At 36.2% G+C, this 24,914-nt stretch overlaps 1 long non-coding RNA gene across 1 annotated transcript in view; it reads right to left on the bottom strand.

The window, feature by feature from the left end:
• The window catches only part of LOC111558713, an 842,592-nt gene extending 820,296 nt beyond the window's left edge, over window positions 1–22,296 (bottom strand). Inside the window, exon 1 of the long non-coding RNA XR_002739813.2 lies at window positions 21,471–22,296. This is a non-coding gene — a long non-coding RNA (uncharacterized LOC111558713). The remainder of the gene's footprint in view (window positions 1–21,470) is intronic.
• Between the last annotated feature and the right edge of the window lie 2,618 nt (window positions 22,297–24,914).

The raw sequence follows: 24,914 nt of genomic DNA, 5'->3' as shown, positions 1-24,914 counted from the left end.
TATTACCAAGAGACATTTGAGATATAAACCAGGAAAATCTGTCATACTGCCACACTGCCTGCTCTCCTTCTATCTGAAAATACTTCAAGCTTGACATCCAGAAATCTTCTCCACAAACTATCCTTAGAAATCAAAAACTGATTTATATTCTGAGCTAATCATTAACCGCTGGGTTTTTTTTTTCTGTTTGTTTCCATAGGCTACCTCTTGTTTAATACCTGATTTATTGAACCACAGGCCTAACTAAAACACATCTGCATAACCATATTCTGAAATGAGTTTAACTGAACATACCTAATGTCAGGACATACTTAATGTTCGCTAAGACAGAACAATTTACTAGCTCAACTTTTAATGTGTGAAATTTGAGGGAAGTTTCAGAGGAGGAAATTGTAAGGGCCCAGGACTGGCTACCCCAAATGGACCACTTTGGCATAAAGATTGTTTTGAATTAGAAGTAATCAAAACCCAGTAGATGCAGGAAAAGCTCTCTGTCTTCCCCTCAACTGCCTGAATTCATATTGGAAAGGAGAGCCTGTACCAGGAATAGAGCTATGTAACAGAGACTGCCCTTGGGGCACACCTGGGTGGCTCAGTTGGTTAAGCTCCCACTCTTTTTTTTTTTTTAAAGGACTCTTTTTTTTTAATGTTTATTTGTTTTTGAAAGAGAGACAGACAGAGTATGAGCACGGGAAGGGCAGAGAGAGGGGGGACACAGAATCCAAAGCAGGCTCTAGGCTCCGAACCGTCAGCACAGAGCTTGATGTGGGGCTCAAACTCATAGACCGCGAGATCATGACCTGAACCGAAGTCGGCAGCTTAACCAATTGAGCAACCCAGGTGCCCCAAAGTCCCACTCTTGATTTAGGTTCAGGTCATGATCTCAGGGTTCTGCTCCAAGCCCTGCAGTGACAGCCCTGAGCCTGAGCCTGCTTCAGATTTTCTTTCTTCCCCTCTCTCTCAAAATAAATAAATAAACTTAAAAAAAAGAGAGAGAGACTCTGCCTTACCTAAGGGACTTATCTGAAAAATAGAGAGACATTATTTTTCCAAACAATTCCTTTTAACCTTCCTGCTAATGGCCTTCTCCCCTTTGTATCCTCAGACCCTACACCTCTCATTAGTTCCTATAAGGTTCATGTTGCCACACTGTCTTTGGAATTTCTACGTCTGTGTAGATTTCTCATAGGTACACATAAAAATTTGGTTTGCTCTTGTCAATCTGTTTCATGACAGTTGATTACTTTTTTTTATTTAAATTCAAGTTAGTGAACATACAGTGTAGTCATGGCTTCAGGAGTATAACCCAGGGATTCATCACTTACATATGACACCCAGTGCTCATCCCAGCAAGTGCCCTCCTTAATACCCATCACCCATTTACCCAACCCCCATCAACCCTTCCGCAACCCTAAGTTTGTTCTATGTATTTAAGAGTCTCTTATGGTTTGCCTCCCTGTTTTTATCTTATTTTTCCTTCCCTTCCTCTATGTTCATCTGTTGAGTTTCTCAAATTCCACATATGAGTGAAATCATAAAATATCATGACAATTTGATTCTAAGTCCACTTAGAAGGAACATAGGGCAAAGGAAGATCTTTCCTCCTTTCCAACACCTTAAATATATGTAGGAAAATAACATAACAGGCTCACTCCAGTCTGTACATACAAAGAACAGACACAAAGAAACACAGGAAAGGAATGAGAACTGAAATATGATATAAACCACCATTCAATTCCAGAGTAACTGCTGAGTGGTACATGTGATGTTCAGATTCAGACAGCACAGTAAAAGTTTGTACAAACAAATTAACAATGAAGCTATTATCCACAGAAAGCAAGTTAGAACTTACAGTCTGAAAATAACTATGCTGATTAGATACTAAAATAACAATATCAACAATCTCCAACAGATTGTAATAGAACCCATTGTCCCCGTAACATAATAATCGTAATTCCCAGAATGCAATCCAAAATTACTTGACATTAAAAAGAAAATACAGGAAAATCTGACCAATTCTCAAGGGAAAGGACATTCAAAAGATGCTACATGTGAGATGAACTAGATATTGAAATTATCACAAAAATACAATTAGAGCAGCTTTTCTAATGACCCAATAAGAGGTAAAGGTGAACACTCCTGAAATAAGAAACCAAAATGTAAAGCAGATAAACGTATATCACAATAAAGATCCAAACAGAAACTGAAAAACTGAAAAACACAGTATCCAAAGTAAAAAGTTCACTGGGTTGGGCTCAAGTGCAGAATGGAGATGACAGAGGAAATAGGAGGCGAACATAAACATACATTAAGGCAAATTATATAGTCAGAATAATAGGGAGAAACAAATTTTAACAAAATGTATAGAGTCCTCAGGACATGTGGGAAAATTTGAAGAGGTCTAATACTTGTGTCAATGGAGTCCCAGGGTGACAGGAGAAAAAGATTGGAACACAAAATACGTTTGAACAAAATAACAGTTATAATCTCTCAAATTTAATGAAAGAAATAAATTTATAAAAAAAAAGAAGTATAACATACTAAGAAAAGATAAACCCAAAGAAAACCATACCAGATACATGATAATCAAATAGGTAAAAATCAAAAATAAAGAAGAAATATTGAAAGCATCCAGAGACTACATATAAGAGAATGTGCATGATTGGTGGACTTCATGAGAAATCACAAAAGTCAAAGAAATATTAACATACAAGAGGAAAGATAAAGAACCCTATATTTTTGTAAGGCTTCTACATTTTACTTGAAGTGGTAAAATATTAACTCCAAATAGACTGCAAAAATACAGATATGTATATTTTAATTTGAGCAACCACTAGCAATTATGATGGTATATAGGAAAAAAAACAGATTAATTAAATCAGAATACTAAAAGCTATTCAAATTGATGTGGGAAACAAATACAGAAGGAACTGTAGATAAAATTAAATTTCCATATAAACCGCAGCCCATTGACAGATACTTGAGATAAGCAGAATATGACATTCTTCCAGCAACTCCCACAGTCTTACTGTTAATGTTTTGCTAGAGGGAAAAACCACCTTAGCTTGACAATAGCTAGGCCTCCAGTATCCCTAGAGTCTTCTTTAGCATATGAAAGTCCTTTTGGAAATTTCCCCTTGCCTTTACCTCCTTCAACTCCCAAGTGTCTATCAGTCACCCCTCACTACCCCAGTGCAGCTCTTTTTGCCCATGAGCCCTGTCCCTGTGCTTTAATGAAACCACTGTTTTTGCACCAAAGACATCTCAAAAATTCTTTCTTAGCCATCGGCTCTGAACCCCAACACTTCAAACCACATCAAAATATTTTTTAAAAAGGCAAAGTATGAAAAACAGAGACACCAAAAAATGAGACCAACAGAAAACACAGAATAAAATTAGAGACCCAATCCAAGAAAAATTGTTAAAATGCACCGTAAATGGTGTTAGGATGTCCCTGGAAGGGGACGGCCTTCTCGCCAGCGCGTGGGAAGAAACATCGCCAGTAGCAGGAAGAAACTGAAGGGCAACCAATCACCGAGCGCCAGCACAACCCAACGGAAAGCCCCAAGCGGCTCTCCAGAACGAACTGAAGGTCAACCAATTACCGAGCAACAGCACAACATGGCACGAGAGCAAGACCCACCCGAGCCTAAACCCAGAACTGCTACAGCTTAAAAACCTTACCCCACCATACCCGGGCACGACTTCCCTGACTCTCTCCTTGAGTCACGGAACCTCGCCCGGAACCTTAGTTCCCAATAAAGCTTTAAACTGCAAAAATTCTTTTTGACTCTAACTCCTCTATCTTTACCCCGCATTAACAAATGGTACGAAAACAGACACTGTTAGGCTGCATAAAAGACCCCTAAACACCCTTTTTAAGACTCAACTATATGCTCTCTATAAGAAACTTATGTTAAAGAAGTAGATATACATAGGTTAAAAATAAAAGTCTAAAAAAAAGAAATACCTGGCAAACACAAACTGAGAGTTGGAGTAACTATGCTGACAGGTGACAAACCAGGCTTACAGATGAGGAAAATTACCAGGGCTAAAAAGGGACATTACATAATGACAATAGGATCAAATCATCAGGAAGAAATCATAATCCTCAAGGTGTATGTACCTAATAGCACAACTTTTCAACACATGGTTCTGGAACAATTGAACAGTCATATGCAAAAAATAAAACCTCAATCTATTGTTTATATTTTATTCAAAAAATTAACTCAAAATGGATCATACACCCAAATGTAAAATGAGAAAGTATAAAACCAACATTAGAAAACATAGAACCAAAATATTTCTGGACTCAGATCTGGAAGAGCTCTTGGATATAAAACCAAAAGCACAACAAATTTAAAGAGAAAGTAATGATAATTTGGACTTCATCAAAATTAAAAATGTTTGTACTCAAAATAATTCCATTACTAGGATGAAAAGACAAGCTGCATTCTAAAAGAAAATAATCTCAAATCATATATCTGACAAAGGATTACATCCACAATATATAAATAACTATCAAAGAAACAAAACAAAATTTAATTTTATTTATTTTTTAAATGTTTATTTATTTATTTTATGAGAGAGAGCACACCAGAGAGAGTGGGGGAGGGACAGAGAGAGAGTATCCCAAGCAGGCTCCCTGCTGTCAGTGCAGAGCCTGACTTGGGGCTCTAGCTCACAAACCAGGAGATCATGACCTAAGCAGAAATCAAGAGTCCTATGTTTAACCAACTGAGCCCCCCAAATAAATGAGTAAACCACAGGAAGAGACTTTTCACCAAAGGAGATATGTAAATGGTACATAAGCACATTTTTGTGTGCTCAGTCTCATTAATCATTAGGGAAATAAAGACAAATTCAGATCACAATGAGATAGGATTACACATCTATTACAATGAAAATGCCAAATCCTGGAGAGAATGCAGAGCAACTGGAACTCTCTCGCTTTGCAAATGAAAAGAGAAAATGGTACAGGCACTTTAGAAAACAATTAGGTAGTTTCTGGTAACACTAAATACATACTTCTCATTTGACCCAGCAATCCTACTCCTAGGTATTCATGGCAAGAGAAATGAAATCTTATATTGACACAAAAACCAGTATAAGAATGTTTAACAGCAGCTTTATTCATAACCACCAAAAATTGGAAACAACCCAAATGTCCATCAACAGGTGAATGTGTTAAAGAACTGTAGTAATACAGTAGGGATACTACTCAGGAATAAAAAGGAATAATTTACTGATAAATGGAAGAAGCATTCTGGAAAAAGCAGAACTATAGAGACAGGGAATGGATTGACAGGAGTTATGAATGGAAGTAGGGTTTAACTACAAAGGGGCAACAAGATGAAGTTTTCTTAGGCCACAAGATTGTGGCAATGGTTACATGACTTTATGCATTTTTCATAACTGACCTAACTGTACATCATAAAGTATACATGCAAGTCTAGTGAAAACAAATTTTCTTGAAAATTGGGTGGAAGAAAAGAGGGGATCATAAACATGTGCATGTTTTCATTGCAGAACAACATTTCTTAACTTTTGGTGAAATATAATAGGATGTTTTGGTTTAATTTCTTTTCTTTTCTTTCTGGATATACTGCTAAACTTTCCATGCTGCAAAACCTTAGTGGTGTTGATTAACTGGGACCATTAACTGGGACATCATAAACTAGGTCTCTGGCCTTTATGTCTGTCTTCCTGTACTGAGTAGATAATGTGCTCCTGTGTCTGATACACTACAATGGCCTTCAGTTCAACCTATGAGACAAAACCCCTTCTATAAAGAGGGCCACAACAGTCTAGAACAGCTTTTTAAATAGGTATTATAAAGAGTCAATATAAAATTTATTAAGAATAAGAGTGTCAGCCCTAAACTCACCTGATGATGGGCCATTCCATCTCCTGCATAACAAAATGAAAATACCTCTCATTTCCACTTTTAGTATAAACTCTTAAAATACTTTCCACTGCTACAATAACTTTCAGATGAGACGCTTACTCAGTTTGCTGCTCAAGTACTAAGGCAGGCTTTTTCAGAGCCTAAGATACTCTCAAATAAAAATTCCCTACATTTGTACATCACAGAACAAATTTTAAAATGCTCACACATTTAATATCATCAGAACTACTAACAATCCCAAATGTTAAGCAGAGTCAGATTTTTTTCTATACATGGAAACTGCAGGTCTAGGTAGTCACATGATATGCCCAAGATCACACACTTCAGAAGTAATCCAGCTGGAACCAACATTCAGTTCCTGGGACCCTGATGGAGTTCTCAGAATGTTTTAATATAAAGCAGAAGCCACTTTTGGAATCACCTCTTCTCGAGGGTGTGTTTATATTGACTGGGGGAGAATAACTGGCTGAAAACAATTTTAATTATTCTTGGATGATTAAAGACCTTAATGCTTCAGGATCTTCAATTTTCAGACCAACAACTCTCATGATGATACTAATAGTCATTTATTGTCTGGGGCAAGATAAGAGTTGGAAGTTAAGGGAGAGGTTATAGAGATTGATTCACTGGCTGGGAGATCTTCCACTTGTCTCTCACCACAGGTGATTGGAGGCTTTTTGACTTTTGCCTCAAGCTACTAAGAGACTTTTTCCTTGATCCCAGGCATGTCTAATTCCCTGAAGTCTGCCTTACATGCCATTTTCCCATTTCTTGCATAATATTCATACTAAAATGGAACAGCAGCCACCCCTCAATTATGTATTAAGGGGCTGGAACCCCTACCTGGTACCGTCTCAGTCTAATACCCAGCCCACTTCACAATAAGATCAGTGTCACACAGATTGAATTTTACTGATGTATAATTGACATATAGAAGTATTTTGAACCCCATTATGTCTCAAGGGCCTACTAGAGTGCTGAGAATATTACAAGTTAGGTATGGATTTGTTGAGTAAATAAGTGAATGAATCAATGAATAAATGAATGAAGTATAAAAGGGTTTGTCTCATAAGGCAGCAAGTTGGTACTTAAACATATTTTGATAATTATTGCTGCTAAGGAGAAGGAAGACGTGGCTATGGTATCAAGGACAGTGAGGAACATCCACGGGTGAGTCAGGTAATTGAAATCAAACAAAAACTATAGCTATAATTGTGCTCTGATCCAGACTAGAAGAGAGGTCAATAATCTAGGATCACAGTGCAATAGACATTTTTAATGAACATAAGCCTTGAATAACTTTGCATTTTCCCTATTTTGTTTTTTAAAAATGACACTCACATTCCAATTTTCTTTTTAAAATCCTCTTGGAAACTTAAGAAACTCACAAAAGTTGTCAATCTAAACAAACATCCCTGATTGAAATTTTCCTTCCTGAACACTCATTGAGGATTATGTGTTTAAGGGCTTTTTATAACTTAATCTGCATAACCTTGAAGCGTCTCTTCATCCTTTAGCTGATTAAAAATATTTTTCACAGCCCGTAAAGCAAGATATGACTCTACACTATGTGTATTTAATAGAGGAAATATGCTTTATGTGCTCCATTAAGTCGTTTGTGAAATTGCATTAGTGCTATGCCATTAGTATACCTCTTTCAGATACATCTGTGGCCCTCTCTTGACAGGTAAATTAACAGTTTCATCAATCTACTCAGAGATTCGTAATGACCTTATAATCCAAAGAAAAATACCCACCTTATCAGGAATTGCAAAAGAAATCGCACATTGTTTTTCAAGAGAATAACAGAAAAATGAATGCAACAATAGATCTTACTTCTTGATAGATGATAATAGTTTTTTAGAAACATTAAATTATATCCACTTATGAGACTAAATCAAAATATAATAAAGGACAGACATAGATAATAAGAAGGTTGGTGTTTAAAATAGGATGATTTTTTAAGATGCAATAAAATTATTAGTGTAAAAATCATAACCTGTTCCATAGCATTAAAACTGTTAAATCACTAGCATATTATTAAATGTTGACAGTATCCACAAAGCAGTTGCTGCTTTTTAAAAAAATACAGCATTCCTAATTCTAATTTCTTCCTATGCTATGAAAAGATTGTATTGTAGCAAAATGGTATCATGTTTAACTTTCCTGTTCAATGTTTTCATATGACTCATTATTTAATATTTTAGAGATAAATTTCAGATGTCACTTCCCATTTTCCTTTAGTCTTTGGTTCTTTGTTTTTGGAACATTTATTGTTAGTGTATATTGCCTCCATAACAATAAATTACAGCAGAAATAATATTTTCCAATTTGCGATTGTCTTAAATCCATTGCAATGTCTCCAATACTTTTGCCAATCCTATCCCACTCCCACATCGCAATTTATTCTTTGGTAATTTTGGATTGACTGTTATAAAAATTAACATCACTGTTACTCCCTCTGTGTCCAGTCCAGCCCAAAATGTCCTCTCCTTCCTCTAAATGGGAACAATACTTAATGTCTATTCAATTAATTTCATGAATACCATTGGGTGCTATTAGTATAATTTCATATGTATATCCCTTACTCTCCCAACCAGGGGGTAAATTACTTGGGGGCAGTATGTAAGATGGTTAAAGCTTGGGCTCTAGCATCACACAGGCTTGAGGTCAAATCTTGGGTCTGCCATTTGATTAGCTATGTCATGGACAACTTTCTTCACCTCTCCAAATTTGTGTCCTCATTTGTGAAATGAGGATTATATCAGCGTCTATATTTTAAGGTGATGATATTCCCCCACCCACAGTATTTATCTCTGTTGTATATGTAGACCAAATATCATAGAAATTTGTGGATGGTCAAAAAAGTTGTCTTCCATCAGTGTATCTTTCAAATCTATTGATAAAAATTTATATTCTAGGAGATAAGCTAAGATAAAATTTTAATTATATAAAATTGAGTTTCCATCTCATGGGTCTTAAGACCACTAATGAATCAGAACCCCCTCCCCAGAAAATATGCTCAGAGTATTATCTCAAGAGCCAGACTACCTGTGTTTAAATCTCATATCCTATGAGATATAGGATAGCTTGCCTAAATTCTTTCAGTCTTGGTTTCCTCATTTGTAAAATGGGGGTGGTAATAATGATATGTACATCATAAGGTTATTGTAAGAAATGAGTTAATGAATGTGAGTCACCTGGAACATCACTTGGTATAAATCAACTATTCTTATATTTGTGCCACTCTTTCAAATATCCTGAATTCTCAATTTTACATCCTTATGAAATTTAAAATTTTTTTTAACATTTATTTATTTATCGAGAGAGAGAGAGAGAGAGAATGCGCAAGGGGGGGGGCAGGGAGAGAGGGAGACACAGAATCTGAAGCAGGCTCCAGGCTCTGAGCTGTCAGCACAGAGCCTGGCATGGGTCTCGAACTCACGACCTGTGAGATCATGACCTGAGCCAAAGACAGAGGCTTAACCGACTGAGCCACTCAGGTGCCCCATACATACTTATGAAATTTTTTAAAAGGCTAGTTTATAGAGAAAAATTATTATGGGAAATTTCATAGAAGGGGTGATAATCAAGGATTATCCCCATCTGTAGGTCCAGGAAACTCACTGAGTGGTCTATCATTTAAAAGCCTGTTCCTAAATTCTGTTTTCAGTTATTTACAGTCTGCAGTCCATATATTTTCAGGGTGATACTATGAGCAATATTTTTATCAGTTGCTCTAAGAACATGAGAATTACCATTCCAAATTATATTTATATCCCATTCATTCTCTATGAACCAAATCAAGCACCACCTCTTACAAAATCTCAACATGCCAGCTAGTATCCTTTTTGAGATCTGACAGAACTTTATCATCTATAACAGGGATTGGAAACCATAGTCTCTGGCTAAATCCAGCCATAGGCATATTTTTGTACAGCCTCTGAGTTAAGAGTAGTTTTTATATTTTTAAAGAGTTCTAATCAAAAATAATGAATTTGTGAGAGAGATCATATGTGGTCTGCATAATCTAAAATATTTACTATGTATTCCTTTACAGAAAAAAATTTTGCTGACCGCTGATCTATAATTGTAATTTGGCACTTAATCACATACTGTTTACAGACATATCCTGTGTTCACTATTATTGAATACTAATAATCATATCAACATTATTATGTGTTTTCATGATTTCAAGCAATAGGTTAAGTATTTAAATACATTATATTCTTTTTCATTATAGCCTTATGAGGTCAATAATATTAATTTCCTCATTTTATAGATGAGAAAACGAAGATTAATAGTAGTATGAACATGCCAAGGTCACAATGCTACTCAGTATTTGAACTTAAATCTATCTTACTCAAAAACTCATGTATTTTCTCCTTTGGCCCATTGCTACTTTTTGTTCTCTTAAGTCAATTAAATTACGTGCATGTGCATTTAAGCCTAGATTATACACAATTTAAAGGCAATAATCATGTGTATCCCACAACAGAGCATGGTACATACATAATGACCACTGAATAAATATTTACTAAATGCAAAAATAAATGGATGCAGCTTAATGTTTAACCTCTTACAGAACCACTGAAGGATATGTTATTAAAGCATATAATCATACATTCATAAATTAGGGATGTATCTAAGACTTCATAGCTATCCCCAAATATTTAAATAGGTCTTTGAATTTAGATCTTGATTTTCTGATGCTAAACAGAAGCATTTTTTAGAAGGATGTTCATAAGTTCCCTTCCTTCCTTCCTTCCTTCTTTTCTTTTCCCTTCCTTCTCTCCCTCCATCTCTTCATTTCCTCTTTTTCTTTTCTTCCATTAAAAAAATATTTACCATATTGCTTAATACATTTAAGTCAAAGTGGTGAACAATATATGACCCATTTTCTTGTGTAAACTGCAGTCCCGATACTTTGATTCCTTTTTTATATTTATCTTAGATCACTTTTAAGCTTTAAAGCATGTCATTTAGTTCTCATTAACAGCTAGATGTCAACTGCAAGTACCTTCCACTTATGGTCCGGGTAAATTTGGCTTAAAATGCCAGCTGCACTGTAAGTCTAATACGCTCCTCCAATAATGTCTGCATATCCTAGGAATTTAACTTTTGGCTACTCATCTCCAATTCAGTCTTTTTAGAGAACAGATATATATATTCAAAAATCATCTGTTTAATTATAAAATGATTATAATAAATTTCCATCATTTAAGGATCAGTTTAAAAAATTGTACTACACCTATACAATGAAATATTCAAGCAGTTGTTTAAAAAAATTAGGTATATATTAGGGGCTCCTGGGTGGCTCAGTCGGTTGAGTGTCTGACTCTTGATTTCAGCTCACGTCATGATCTCACAGTTTGTGAGTTCAAGCTCTGCATTGACAGCATGGAACCTGCTGGGGTTTCTCTCTCTCTCTGTCTCTCTCTCTCTCTCTCTCTCTCTCTCTCTCTCTCTCACTCTGTCTCTCTCGCATGCCTTCTCTCTGTGCCCCTCCCCTGCTCACACAAGCATGCTCGATCACAGGCACTCTCTCTCAAAAAATAAATAAGTAAACATTTTTAAAAAGATGAACATGTTTCATGTTTAAAAAACATAGATATGTGTTGGATAGGTCGGTGAGTGGATATATGTATATCATGAAAATAGCTTATTTCTTACATTATTTCTGTATACCTAAAACAAAATTCTAAGTTATAAACCAAACTTTAATCAGCAGGGATGTCAGGAGAGAGGGATTGGGCAGAGGATATGAGATGAATAAAAGCCTTTCACTTTTTATACACAAATATCTGTATTTAAGTATTTATAATGAACAAAATTTTGTTTCTCCCAAATTTTTATTTAAATGCTTGTTAGTTAACATATAAGGTAATATTGGTTCCAGGAGTAGAATTTAGTGATTCATCACTTACATATAACACTCAATGCTCATCACAAATGCCCTTCTTAATACCCATCATCCATCCTCCCCCACCTCCCCTCCAGCAACTCTCAGTTTGTTTTCTATCGTTAAGAGTCTCTTATGGTTTGCTTCCCTCTCTCTTTTTTTTCCCTTCCCATATGTTATCTGTTTTGTTTCCTAAATTCTACATATGAGTGAAATCATATGGTATTTATTTTTCTCTGACTTATTTCATTTAGCATAATACACTCTAGCTCCATCCATGCTGTTGCAAATGACAAGATTTCATTCTTTTTGATGGCTAAGTAATATTCCGTGTGTGTGTGTGTGTGTGTGTGTGTGTGTGTGTGTACACACACAACCACCTCTTTTTTATCTATTCATCAGTCAATGGACACTTGGGTTTCTTCCATCGTTTGCCTATTATTGATAGTGCTGGTATAAATATCAGGTGCACATACCCCTTCAGATAAGTATTTTTGTATCCTTTAGGTAAATACCCAGTAGTGCAATCGCTGGATCATAAAGTAGTTCTATTTTTAACTTTTTGAGGAACCTACATTCTGTTTTCCAGAGTGGCTGCACCACTTTGTATTCCTACCAACCGTGTAAGAGGGTATAATGAACAAAATTTTATCATGAAAACATAAATAAAACTGGACCAAAGGGCCATCTAGTTGATTAAACTGATTGTAAAAGTACATTTTCATTCATTGCATTTTCACAGAGTGGTTATATTTCTGTACAAGGCAGTTTTGTAATTTGGGGATAATTTTAGCACATTAGAGAAATTTTAAAATCATTTTACCAAATTTCATATCAACTATTCAAAATTAAAGATTTGGGAAATTTTATGACATAAGATATTTCAAGATGGAAAATTAATCTAGAAATCAAATACTGAAGGCTCAGGAAAAATTTGGACTTACATAAGGTCCTCAAAATCTTCCATATAAAAACAAAATATTGTGAAAAATAATAGCATTGAGTTAAAAATGAGTCTTGATTGTTCTGTCAACAAAGGATAAGGGACTAACAGTAACCTACATGTTCTGAAGTAAGAATGCTAGTATATAGCTCAGCTAGCACTTAAACAGAACAAAAGGTTATAAATAGTTTAGGCCAATAAATCTTCATCACTAAAATTGTTTTTGAGTAAGGAAAGGCAATGCTGCTTTACAACACTAGAGATGATCCCCTGCTGTCCAAGAGAAGCTATTAAAATGAGTAATTGCAGAAATCAATGGAAGAGGACAGTTTGGGATCATTGCTTGAATTCTAAAAACCAAGTGAACAAACAAATAAGGAAAACATTTTATGTAATATTTTCAGCTGTCTTGGATGAAATGGTTGAAAAGTTACAGACAGGAAACCTCCAAAAACTGGATGGATTGAAGACCAAAATAACACTAGGATAGTAGTGTCACTGGGGGAAGCTGCCTTGTTTTATTTTCCATTTTTATTCTCTGTAAGAGCAAACAGAAATAAAGTCTAACAAAACTCTGAATATCAACACGTATGCGCACACACACACACACACACACACACATGCACAAAGGTTATATTGCACTGTTAAGCTGGGGCACCACATAAACAGAAAACCCATCAAAAATATATTTGAATGCCTATTTCCTTTATGTCTAGAACTTTTCCTACACACAACTGAGAGTGCGTAAATGTCAGAAATTCCTCTAAGGATTTCTTTGCCTGATGATACCATTCTTCATTTGAAGGTAGATCCTGAATACATATCCTGACCTAAGGATATGAAATTTATCATAATTGTTATCACCTGAATTACTGTGATAACAGTAAAAGTGTAATCAACAGTCTTAATTTAAAAAAAATTAACATTTATTTATTTTTGAGAGACCGAGAGAGACAGTGTGAGCAGGGGAGGGGCAGAGACAGAGGGAGACACAGAATCCAAAGCAGGCTTCAGGCTCTGAGCTGTCAGCACAGAGCCCAACTTGGGGCTGAAACCTGTGAACCGTGAGAGCATGACCTGAGCCGAAGTCAGATGCTTAGCAGACTGAGCCACTCAGGCATGCCAACAGTCTTAATTTTTATAAGAGAGAAAGGACACATGATACAACCTTGGAACTATGAGGTACAGAGAAAGACAATAAGACAGTATTAGGAGTTTATCTATATCTGGCAAATACAGACTTAGTACATATTATAACCCTTTTGACTAATTTCTTTCTGTTAAACCGTCAATCACTAGCTCTCATCTAGGCAATTTCACCCCTACTTCCTAAAGAGACATGTGACAATGAGTGGAGAAATTTGGGGACCAGAGGAACTCACAATGGGGGAGAGGTGCTATTGGCCTTTAGTGGGTAGAGGTGAGGGATGCTGCTAAACATCAAACAGCACACAGGAAAGCCTCACACAGCAAAGAATTATCTGGTCCAAAATTATCTGGTGCTGAGGTTCAGAAACCCTGCTTTGAATTAGACTCAACATGACTATGCCAATACTCTTTAAAACAAAGAAGAGAATTTCTGTATCACTCTAGGCTTCGTGTCACAAATTACTCCAAGTTCATCTGCCTTTCACTGCCTTGCACATCCTCGCATTTCCATTCCAGTTACTTCCTTTCTTATATGACTTTACATTTCAGCTCTCCATTTCTATAACTCCATTCTGACTTGGGATCTAATTCCAAACTGCTTCTTCTGGTACAGAAAATACTTACAAAGGTTTTTGTTTGTTTGTTTGTTTGTTTGTTTTTGTTTTTTTTGATAACTATCCTTGTGTTCTAGATTTCAATCTCAGGTCAGAGATATTCTGCTTCCATATTCCAGGCCTCCAGATCCTGACAAAAATGCAATCAATAGTACAATATGGAATATCGTCTACCAGCTAGAAAAACATTACAAACCACCAACATCTCATAGGAACTCAAAAAGTTGCATTTCATTGGAGTAGAAAGGAAAAAGAACAAGAATTAAGGCACACACATTTAATCATTATGATAAATCAGTCAATCCAATAAAGCAGAACTCGTTTATAATGCTGGGGTAGGGATATAGGAATAACAGATATGTCTTGGTAAGTTAACCATAACAGGTTTTTACTATACAAAAGCATCTTATTTTAGAAAGATGTCTTGACCTATGATATATCTATTGGTCTTTTAAAATGGGTTTCCAGGGGCACCTGGGTGGCTCAGTCAGTTAAGCGTCTGACTCTCGGTTTCAGCTCAGGTCATGATCTTGTGGTTCGTGAGTTCAAGCCCCACCCTGGGCTCTGCACTGACAGCAGAGAGCCTGTTTGGGATTCTCTGTCTCCCTCTCTCTCTGACCATTCCCCACTCATGCTGTCGCTGTCTCTCTCTCTCTCTCTCTCTCTCTCTCTCTCTCTCTCTCTCTCAAAATAAATAAATATTTTAGAAATAATAATGACAAAATAAAATAAAATAAAATAAAATAGGTTTTCATTATGTTACTAGAACACAGGGTGCACTACAACTAAGCCCTAAATGAAGATAGTCATGATTCATATGCATGTCAGGAAAATCTCACAACAGAGAAGCAGTAGGTTGAATCTTTTGGCAATAGGCAGAAAAAGATACTAAATTGACTCTGTATTGATGAATCTTGCTATCTTTTCAGAAATGTTTTAAGTACTGTAGGAAGTTTATTGACAAAGTTGTTCTAAGGAAGATAATAGGTGTTTTAGTGGAAAAATGTGTCTACTACTGCCACGATTTTCCTAACTCCTAGTTCCAAACCAAAGTTTAATTGACAGTTGCTATGGAGAATCTTTATATGTAAATATCAATTCACATTAGAACCAACAAAGATATTGATCATACCCCTATTACAGAATGTATTACATTCTATGATGTAACCTTTACGTCAGCTTCCCAACACATTCCAGGCTTCGAAGACTAATTCTCCAATTTATTTCTAGCAGAAGGAAGGATTTTGTAAAATGGACACTCTTCACTCTAAACAAGTTAAAACCGTGTTTTGTATGCATTACCCAGATTATCATCTTTAGCATCTGAACACATTGTTGTGGTCACTTCCAGGAACTCCTAGACCAATCTCGTGATTCAATGCCACAGACTTACAAAGCATCAGTGGAGTTGGCAGAGGGTAAAATAACACTTCCCTCTAGATCTGCACGAATTTAGTCCATTGCAACATGAATGCACAAGATTACACAGGTATATCAGACTTTACTAGAGGTCTGAGAAGGGGAAATGACTTTCCATTATAGCTACAGAAATAAACATTGATTATTGATTTTTGCTGTTAAATGTCTGTCAACAATCCTACCACTAACTTGGGGTCATGGGACACATCATTCTCATGGCTCTCGACACCTCCCATGTTGCCTAACTTCTTCCCTCTCTCCTGTCCTGTCATTTCTATCATAACCCACCTCACCCTCTAGCCCTATATTCCTGCTACATTTTCTTACACAAAGGAGTTCAGTAATCTATTCATGCCAAATTTGCTCTCAAATTGCCTTGGCATAAGATTCAACCTTCTACTCCCAAGATACTTATCAAGGTATTTCTGCAAAACAAAACAAAACAAAACAACAACAACAACAAAAACCAAAACAAAAGCAACATATTTTTCCATAAATGGAATCTGGAGTTACCTAAGTATATAGGCTATGTCTAAGTCTCTCTCACTAGAATTATTTTTTATGAAAAATGCCTCTGCATTAAAGCATAATTCCATGCACATAGCAGTCACATGATAGAAGGATTATTGATGGAAAAAAGCAATTTGCAGAATTAAAAATTATAGAATTATGGGGCGCCTGGGTGGCGCAGTCGGTTAAGCGTCCGACTTCAGCCAGGTCACGATCTCGTGGTCCGTGAGTTCGAGCCCCGAGTCAGGCTCTGGGCTGATGGCTCAGAGCCTGGAGCCTGTTTCCGATTCTGTGTCTCCCTCTCTCTCTGCCCCTCCCCCGTTCATGCTCTGTCTCTCTCTGTCCCAAAAATAAATTTAAAAAGTTGAAAAAAAATTAAAAAAAAATTATAGAATTAAACCACCATCACTTTACTTCAAAAACAAAAGTAACATGTCAAAAAGTTTGGTAATCATATCTGGTTATGAACGATTATGGGTGTTTCTTTTTCTTCCTTACATATTCTGTATCTTTAAAATTTACAACAAATATTTTGAAAAATATTTGTTATAAATAAAAATTATTTTGATAAAAATGAAAGAAAGTACTCTTCAGAGGCAGGTTTTCTAAAAATGAGGCAAAAGCATAGATAAAGAGAAACCTGAATAGAAATATAGAAGGTGGGGGGGGCATCTGGCTGGCTCAGTCAGGGAGCATGGGACTCTTGATCTTAGGGTCATGAGTTTGAGCCCCACGTTAGGTGTAGAATTTACTTCTTTTTAATGTTTTTTAATGTTTATTTATTTACTTTTTTGAGAGAGTGAGAGAGAGTGTGCACAAGCTGGGGAGGGACAGAGAGAGAGAGGGAGATACCGAATCAGAAGCAGGCTCCAGGCTCTGAGCTTTCAGCACAGAGCCCAACATGGGGCTCAAACTCATGAACCATGAGATCATGACCTGAGCTGAAGTCGGATGTTTAACTGACTGAGCCACCCAGTTGTCCTCAGAATTTACTTTTAAAAAACAGAAAGAAAGAAATAGAAGCAAAAGTTAAGCTGATGGCTCAGATATGTAAATCTTTATATAAATTATTGTAATAAAGACAGTAACATATAAAAGGATTCACTTACTCTAAGAAGGAATTCGTAACTTATACACAGTAAGATATAACAGAGTACCAGGCTTTACTAATTGTATTTCCTCTTCTAGGGTTAGAACAGGAGCAAGGAATAACTTTCAAGGGGTAGGGATAACGTTCACGAGTTAGGGATCATAATTACCTCGTATGATCACTAAAGACTCAAGAAAGGCATTTTTAAGAAAATAGCACTAACTGTTCATAACCCAATTTACCCTAAGCCTCATGATTTTAAGCAAAAGAATTTACTTCTTTGAGTTTCCATTTTCTCACTCTATAACTCCCCAAACACAATTACTGTGTTATGTGTCCTTGGGTCTTCAGTGGACAGAGTACTTGGTACAAAGTAGTCACATTATAAATGTCTGTTGCATTCATGAACTATAAAATGGAGAAATTGAATTTAATGATTCCTAGGGTCATTTCAGTAACTAATTTCAGCTATTCAATGAAATATTTGTTGAAAACATACTACTTGTAATGTACTATGCTTCAAATACTAAAAGTACAAGCTATGAACATTATTTTAAAGGACCTGATAATGTACTTGGAGAGACAAGACACTTTTCTGCTTCTCTGGCATTTACTGATGATGCATCTGTCTAATTGTCTATGACAAAATTACATCTGAAAGAATAGCCTAAACTTGCTCCAGCCTAATGAGTCTCTTTGGATAGACAGAACTTCTGTTCTGTCTCATATTTTCTCTCCTAATTGAACAAGCTAGGCTAATAATTTAGAGAGAAACTAGCTAACTCCCAACTTCATTCACTTCGCTCTGTAGCTAAAGTTGGACTCTGCCTCTAAAGGACCTTCCAAGCAAGAGTCACCTCAGTCCTATACTGCTTCCTTATGTCCAAATCTAATAGCCCAAACTGCGGCTCTTGGGAAAGGAAGAGACAGAAGAATGATGAAGAAAGATTCCATTATACGTTGTTGTGATGTCCTGACATTCTGAGGGGTGAAAAAGGAAAGGTGCCATCTTCTCTTCTCCGCAGGCCAGGTAACGTTTTTGACTTCTACATAATGCCAAGAGTGGCTTCTTATTTTCCCTTTTGAAGCATTTCTCAACTTTTCAATCGAATGCTGCCTTTTGCTAAACATAAAAACTCATAAACTTAATATGCTTAGTATAATAAAACAAGTATATCTTAAGCTTTTTAAACATAAATTTGTGGATAACCCTTTCCCTAAAGCAGCATGTATCTCCCAAATGATTGCCAGTGAAGGATAAAAATGTGCAAAGCATAAAGAGAACAGCAAGTCCACACAAGACCAAATTACTGTCAAACTAGGTTGTAACTCAGTGATAAGAGGATTGTATGGGACACAAAGGAAGTGTTCTAGGAGTCTGAAGGGAGAACTCCTCCTTGAATGGTCATGAAACAACTCAGGAATGGAGGAACATGAATGGGGCTTTGAAAGACGGGTGGACTACTAGTAGATACAGAACAGGGGCATGAGAAAGGATGCATATGGAAAGAAATCCAAAATAGAAATGGGGAACAGCAAGCAGAAAGATTTGGTTTCAGTAAAAGCTTCATCTCACAGCACGGGTTTGTGAGGGAAGTAGTAGTCAGAAGCCAGAGTATTTACACTGAGTCTCTGAGGGAGACGATAGACATCCATCCTGCACAGAAACATCCAATAGTAATTCTGATGGGGGAGTGTAGGTGAAGTGGGAAAGCGTATACTACCATAGGGAACATAAGAGAATCTATAGTGAAGAAGCAGTGTCACTTATATTAGAAAGTACCCCCGACCGCGATAAAGCATAATCGTTCCTCCACACACAGTATTATTGTCCTAGTCTAGAGTATTCTGAATACTTATTTCAAGACTTTATGTATGATACTTGGAATTGGTATTCAGGTCATATTCACTCATTCAACAAATGTATATGGAGCAACTGCTACATGGCAGACATTTTGCCAGATACTAGGCAGAAAGAAGTAAACAAATAGACTGGATTCTGACTAGATGGAGCTTAGAGTATACTAAGGGAGAGAGAAATTAAATAACTCCACAAATAATTATTTTAGGTTAGACCATATGAAACTACCAATAGTTCACTGTTTTTGACCAACATGAATAGCATTATGTGTCAACTTAATATAATGACACACTGTGATGACCGTCATTAAGGAAAAGTAGAGGGAACATTTAGAGTATATACTGGGGTGCCAGGTGGCTCAGTCAGTTAAGCATCTGACTGTTTCGGCTCAGGTCACGATCTCACAGTTCGTGGGTTTGAGCTCTGCATCAGGCTCTGCACTAACAGTTTGGAGCCTGCTTGGGATTCTTTCTCTCCATTCTCTCTGCCCCTCCCCCTGCTCATGCTCGCTCACACTATCTTTCAAAATAAATAAATGAACTTAAAAAATTAGAGTGTACACTAAGGGAACCTCATCTATTCTAGGTTTCAGAGAAAGCTTCCTTCAGAAAATGAAGCTTAAAGTAAGATCTGAATGGTAAGCGGCCCCTAACTAATCAAAGTGCAGTAGGGTATGAGTGTTCAAGACCAAGTGAAGTCTGCATGATATAGGAAGAATTCTCATTCCCCAGCTCTCTTTCTTTTCTTTTAGACAAGGCTGATGAGCCTACCAACATTCCTCTTGGTAGTCAAAACAGCCAGCCAGGCTGATAGACTCAAGTACTCTGATAGCAAATGATAGTAATGGCCCTAGAGAATAAGAGCAATGAGAACCTTGATTCAAAACAAGGTATAATACCTACACACAGCGTTAAGCAGCATGTAATACTGGAACCAAGAGGACTCAAAAAATACATATGTATATGCTCTAGAATTGATAGATAGGTAATTCCAGTGGCTTTGAAAGGAGAAGATTCCTTCCTTTCAGTGACTATAAAAAAATCTGATTAAACTCCAGCTAATCCAATATACAACATGCTGTTCACACGAGGAGTCTGTAGATAGGTCTTGGGTTTTGGTTTTTTTTTTTTTTTTTTTTTTTTTTTTTTGTAGCTCACATTAGATTCATTTGTCATCTTGACAGGATATTTTGTATTGAAGACCTAACAGTAAAAGAGGGGATCAACATTTAATTGTCAAGCATTGCCTGTCAAATGATTGCTTGAGAAAGCATGCAGTGGCCACATTTTCATGCAAAAGACACTCTTATTTTGGTGTGACTCCTTTTTTTCCCTTCTATCTCCTCCTTAAGCAGAGGAGTTTATTTTTCTCTGGTAAAGATAACCATTTTGTTTGTTATAAAGAAGAATTCAGCATTAGATATGGCGAACTCAGGAATTACATAAATTACTTAGAAGTTGAAATAGCAAAAAGACTTTGTTACAAAGCAGACCCCACAACACTGCAATTCTACAACAGACCTACAGGGTGGTCCTGGTGCCGATGCGGAGTCCACACAAAAAGACTGGTCAAGAGAGCATTTCTAAACATGTTGACATTGACTTAATTTATTAATAGCTATTAATAGCAGCCATCTATGCTCTTGACAGTTTATAATTTCTAGTGGTACACATACTCAGATGTGAACTGTATATCACTTTGGGCCATCCTTCTAGATATTTCCTTCAACCAAGAATGTGTAAGATATGCACGCACATATAAGCAATTACAGAACCATTTATTATGTATAGGATATACCAGGGACTTTAAATTTGTATTACATTTAATCCTCAAAATAACCTTATGATGTGTTTTCCCCATTTCATAGATGATAACAAAGGTCAGAAAAGTGAAGTTCACACAGCCAGTAAGTGTCTGAGCTAGGATGTGAATCCAGGCCTGGCCTTTTCTAATATGCCCTATATCTTAAACACACCAATCCGATATAGTATGGTATAGTAACTTCTGTTGCTTCGACTTAGGCTTCAGAGAATACAGAATAGAGAATTTAGACCAGTAAATGGTCAAAACTCACCATCTTCTATGGCCATGAACTACCTTTGGTCAGTAAGTTCCTCCAAAAGTAACAGGCCTTCTTCCGGTGTGTGATCTGAGACCTTAAAGGTACAACCAAACAATGCAATTACATAGAATATATATGCCAAAGCTAAATCTTCTGCCTGTTGAGGAGAATAATATTTCTACCACTGGAGAAATCATATTGCTCACAGTAGTAGAATTCCTTCTTTAGAAAGGAGAAGAGTGGTGAGGGAAGGACAGTAGGTGGGGGTGGGGATGAAAGGGTCATTTAAGCAACACAAGGTAAAAGGGCAAGTCCCCACAAGGCACATGCTTGAAGTATTACTGAACATGCGCCAAACTGGTTTCTATGAAAGGCAGGTTAGGTGATTCTCCTGTCTTTATTTTGTTAACTGGAAAAGCACTTTTGGAAAGAACTGAATTACTCAGGCAACAGGGAAGATTTAAGAGCCTGTGTGAGGCAAGAGAGCTAAAAAGTGAACTGAGGCACGGGAATGCCACGTAGAAACTTCAGGAAGAAAACTGAAAGATCCCACGGGTAATTGTGAATTAAATTTGGTGTGTGGTATAAAATATAATTTTCATATTCCCCAATCCATGGGACAGCAGCAATATTTAATAATAATAACAACACCTAATCTTTGCTGACTGTGAACATTGTGTCTAGCTCATAACATGAATTATGCCATTTCATCATTATTACAATCCTACAAGATAAGTACTTTTATTATCCCCACTTGACTGTGAGGAAACTGAGGCTTACAGAGGTTAAATAACTGCCCAGTCTCAGCTAGGAAGTAGCTGACTCAGGATGCATACGCTAATCAGCTTGTTTCCAAAGTCTACACTACCAGGAAAAAAAAAAAAAAAAAAAAAGCCAAGTAATGAAAAGCAGAAAGAGGCAGGAAAGAATCAATCCCTTTCTGAATTCTCTTCTTTCCTACAGGCCCCAATTCTGTTCAAAAAAACCTTGCACTGCACGGTACTAGAGATCGATTTGTCTTACATTTTATAAAATGCCAGTTAATCACATTTCTGAAAAGTATGCTTAGGAACTCCTTCTCAATCTTCACACTTTATGATAAATCTCCAGAAATGCAGCAAGTTCCTTTTTAGGAAAATCATAAACAAAAGGAAACTAAATTGAAATTCAAAAATATACTTTCACCTCCATATACAGAGTTCATTGGGATTTTTTCCCCCTCTGTAACAAAGCAACTAGCCATGGAGGTCTTGTCTGTTCTGCAATGCTGTTTACAAAACATTGACTCTGAAAAGAACAAGAAACAATCAATCCTCAGACCTTCAGAGTCTGTTAGTGTTTATATACGTCAAAGCTACAAGACTTTAATTTAGCTAACAGAAAGGGAAAACTATGGAAGTCACCAGAATGAATGAACACAATTTAAGTGAAGATGGTATTGAAAATGATCATGGAAATTTATTTATTAACAAAGATTCCAACTTTGTGGTTTCTGAACTTTAAATTGAATTCTAGTCTTTGATTTCAGGATTTGCTGACACTCTGTAAATAACTCAGTATTTTTCTTCAGCTTATAAAATTGGTGAGATCAGACCCCGTTCTGGTCTAAGAATTTAAATCATTAGTGTACAAAAGAAATACATACATTGAGTGTCTCCTAAAAATCTTTCTTAGTCTCAAAGTACAAAAAAGGAAAACTTAAGAAATTTTCTTCCTCCAAGGATATATAGCTAAAACTTGTATCCAGGAGCACTTATCATGGATATATACAAAGGATCCAGAAAGCTAAATATATCACAGTGGAAGAGTTGATAAGGAAAGAATTAGATTCACAGATTTTCTAAGGGTTTGACAGGTACATAGGGCTGTTCTAATCTAGCCTCATCATTTTACAGTTCAGGACATCTTTAAAATATGCACATAGTAGCTACCTCAGTCAGAGAGTAAGATTCTCCAAAGGTCATACAGCCAGATAGTGTGGGCAATATGTGAGATATAGGTAGGAAAGTGGCAAGAGGTGTGTATGAAAAATCAGGCAAAAGTGTGAGAGTGTCAGGAGTATCTGAAAAATCAGAAAAAGGTTAACTTATTCATGGCTTTGTAGGCTGTGTTAAAGATTTTGAATATTAACTTTAAAATTTGGGGAAACTATTTAATAGTTTTCATCAGGAAAGCAAATGATTAGATTTGTATTTTAGAAAAGTTTCCCTAGAGGAAGTTGGAAAACCTGTCTCACAGGACTGAACTCAAAAAAAGAAGATCAGGTAAAATACTATAACACTTTGCCACATGAAAAAAGAAAAAGGAAAAACAACAACAACACATGAACAAGGTACCAGGGATGAATGAACGGAATGTCAATAGTGGATGGAGAGCTCTAGAAGATAGAACATGGTTGCAATTTATTAATGTGATAGAAGTTAAGCTCAACACAGTCTGTGACCAAGATAAATGAGGCAGGAGGAGGGTGTCAAAGAGGGAGCATAGTACATAGGATGAAATGGTTAAGCACATAGGCATTGGGTCCAGACAGCCTCTGTTCAAATATTGGGATTTCATGCTCATTGACCATGGGGCCATAAGCAAATTACTCAATCCCTCTACGATTTAGTTTCCTTATCTTTAAAATATGCACATAGTAGCTACCTCATTGGTTCTAATACTAATGAATTAATATTTATAAAATACTAAAAATAGTGTCTAGTATATATTAATCACTATATAAGTTTTCAATAAAAAAATTTGGAAAAGACCATGATTTCAGGCATGAGTACTGCCATCCACTGAGTTTTTAAAAATGTATTCTTAAAGGCAAAAATACAGAAAAATCATGTAAAACGTCATATAAATACTAAATGTTAATTTTGACTGTTAACTTTCTTTCCTTGGAGGATCTATTTTACCCACATAATAAATGGTTCTAGTGGGACAATTAAACATAATGCCTGATTCTTCCTTAAAGATATATATACATGGGCATGTGACCCACATCCTACCAATCAAGATACTTCTTCTCTTATATAGACCCATGACTAATGCATGAATAAGCAGAGCTCTTGCATAAAATCTGATACATGCACACTGTGATTGAGAGAAACTCTTCCCTTATGATTTACAAACTCTAAAGATATAAACTTTGGTATGATGGTAGCTATCTTCCTTGCCATGTGAAGAGCTTTCCCAAAAATGATCCTGATGTACGGAGAGAAATAGAGCACCAGATATGGTACTAACAGGTATCTACCTTTAGGTTTCTTAATTATTTCAGCTTATTAATTCCATTTGTATTTAAGTTGGCTTAAATTAAGTTTTTCTTTCTTTGACCACAGAGAAATGATAAGTACAATACACTGAATGTAAATATCCATCAGGAATTAATAAAAGATTATGGACTTTAATTAATTAGCAAAATTTTACAAATGACACAGATATCCATGTAATACAGAAGACAGGAAA

This window comes from Felis catus, chromosome X (assembly GCF_018350175.1).
Source record: "Felis catus isolate Fca126 chromosome X, F.catus_Fca126_mat1.0, whole genome shotgun sequence".
Lineage (NCBI taxonomy): Eukaryota > Metazoa > Chordata > Mammalia > Carnivora > Felidae > Felis > Felis catus.
This window is presented reverse-complemented; position numbering and strand designations above follow the sequence as displayed.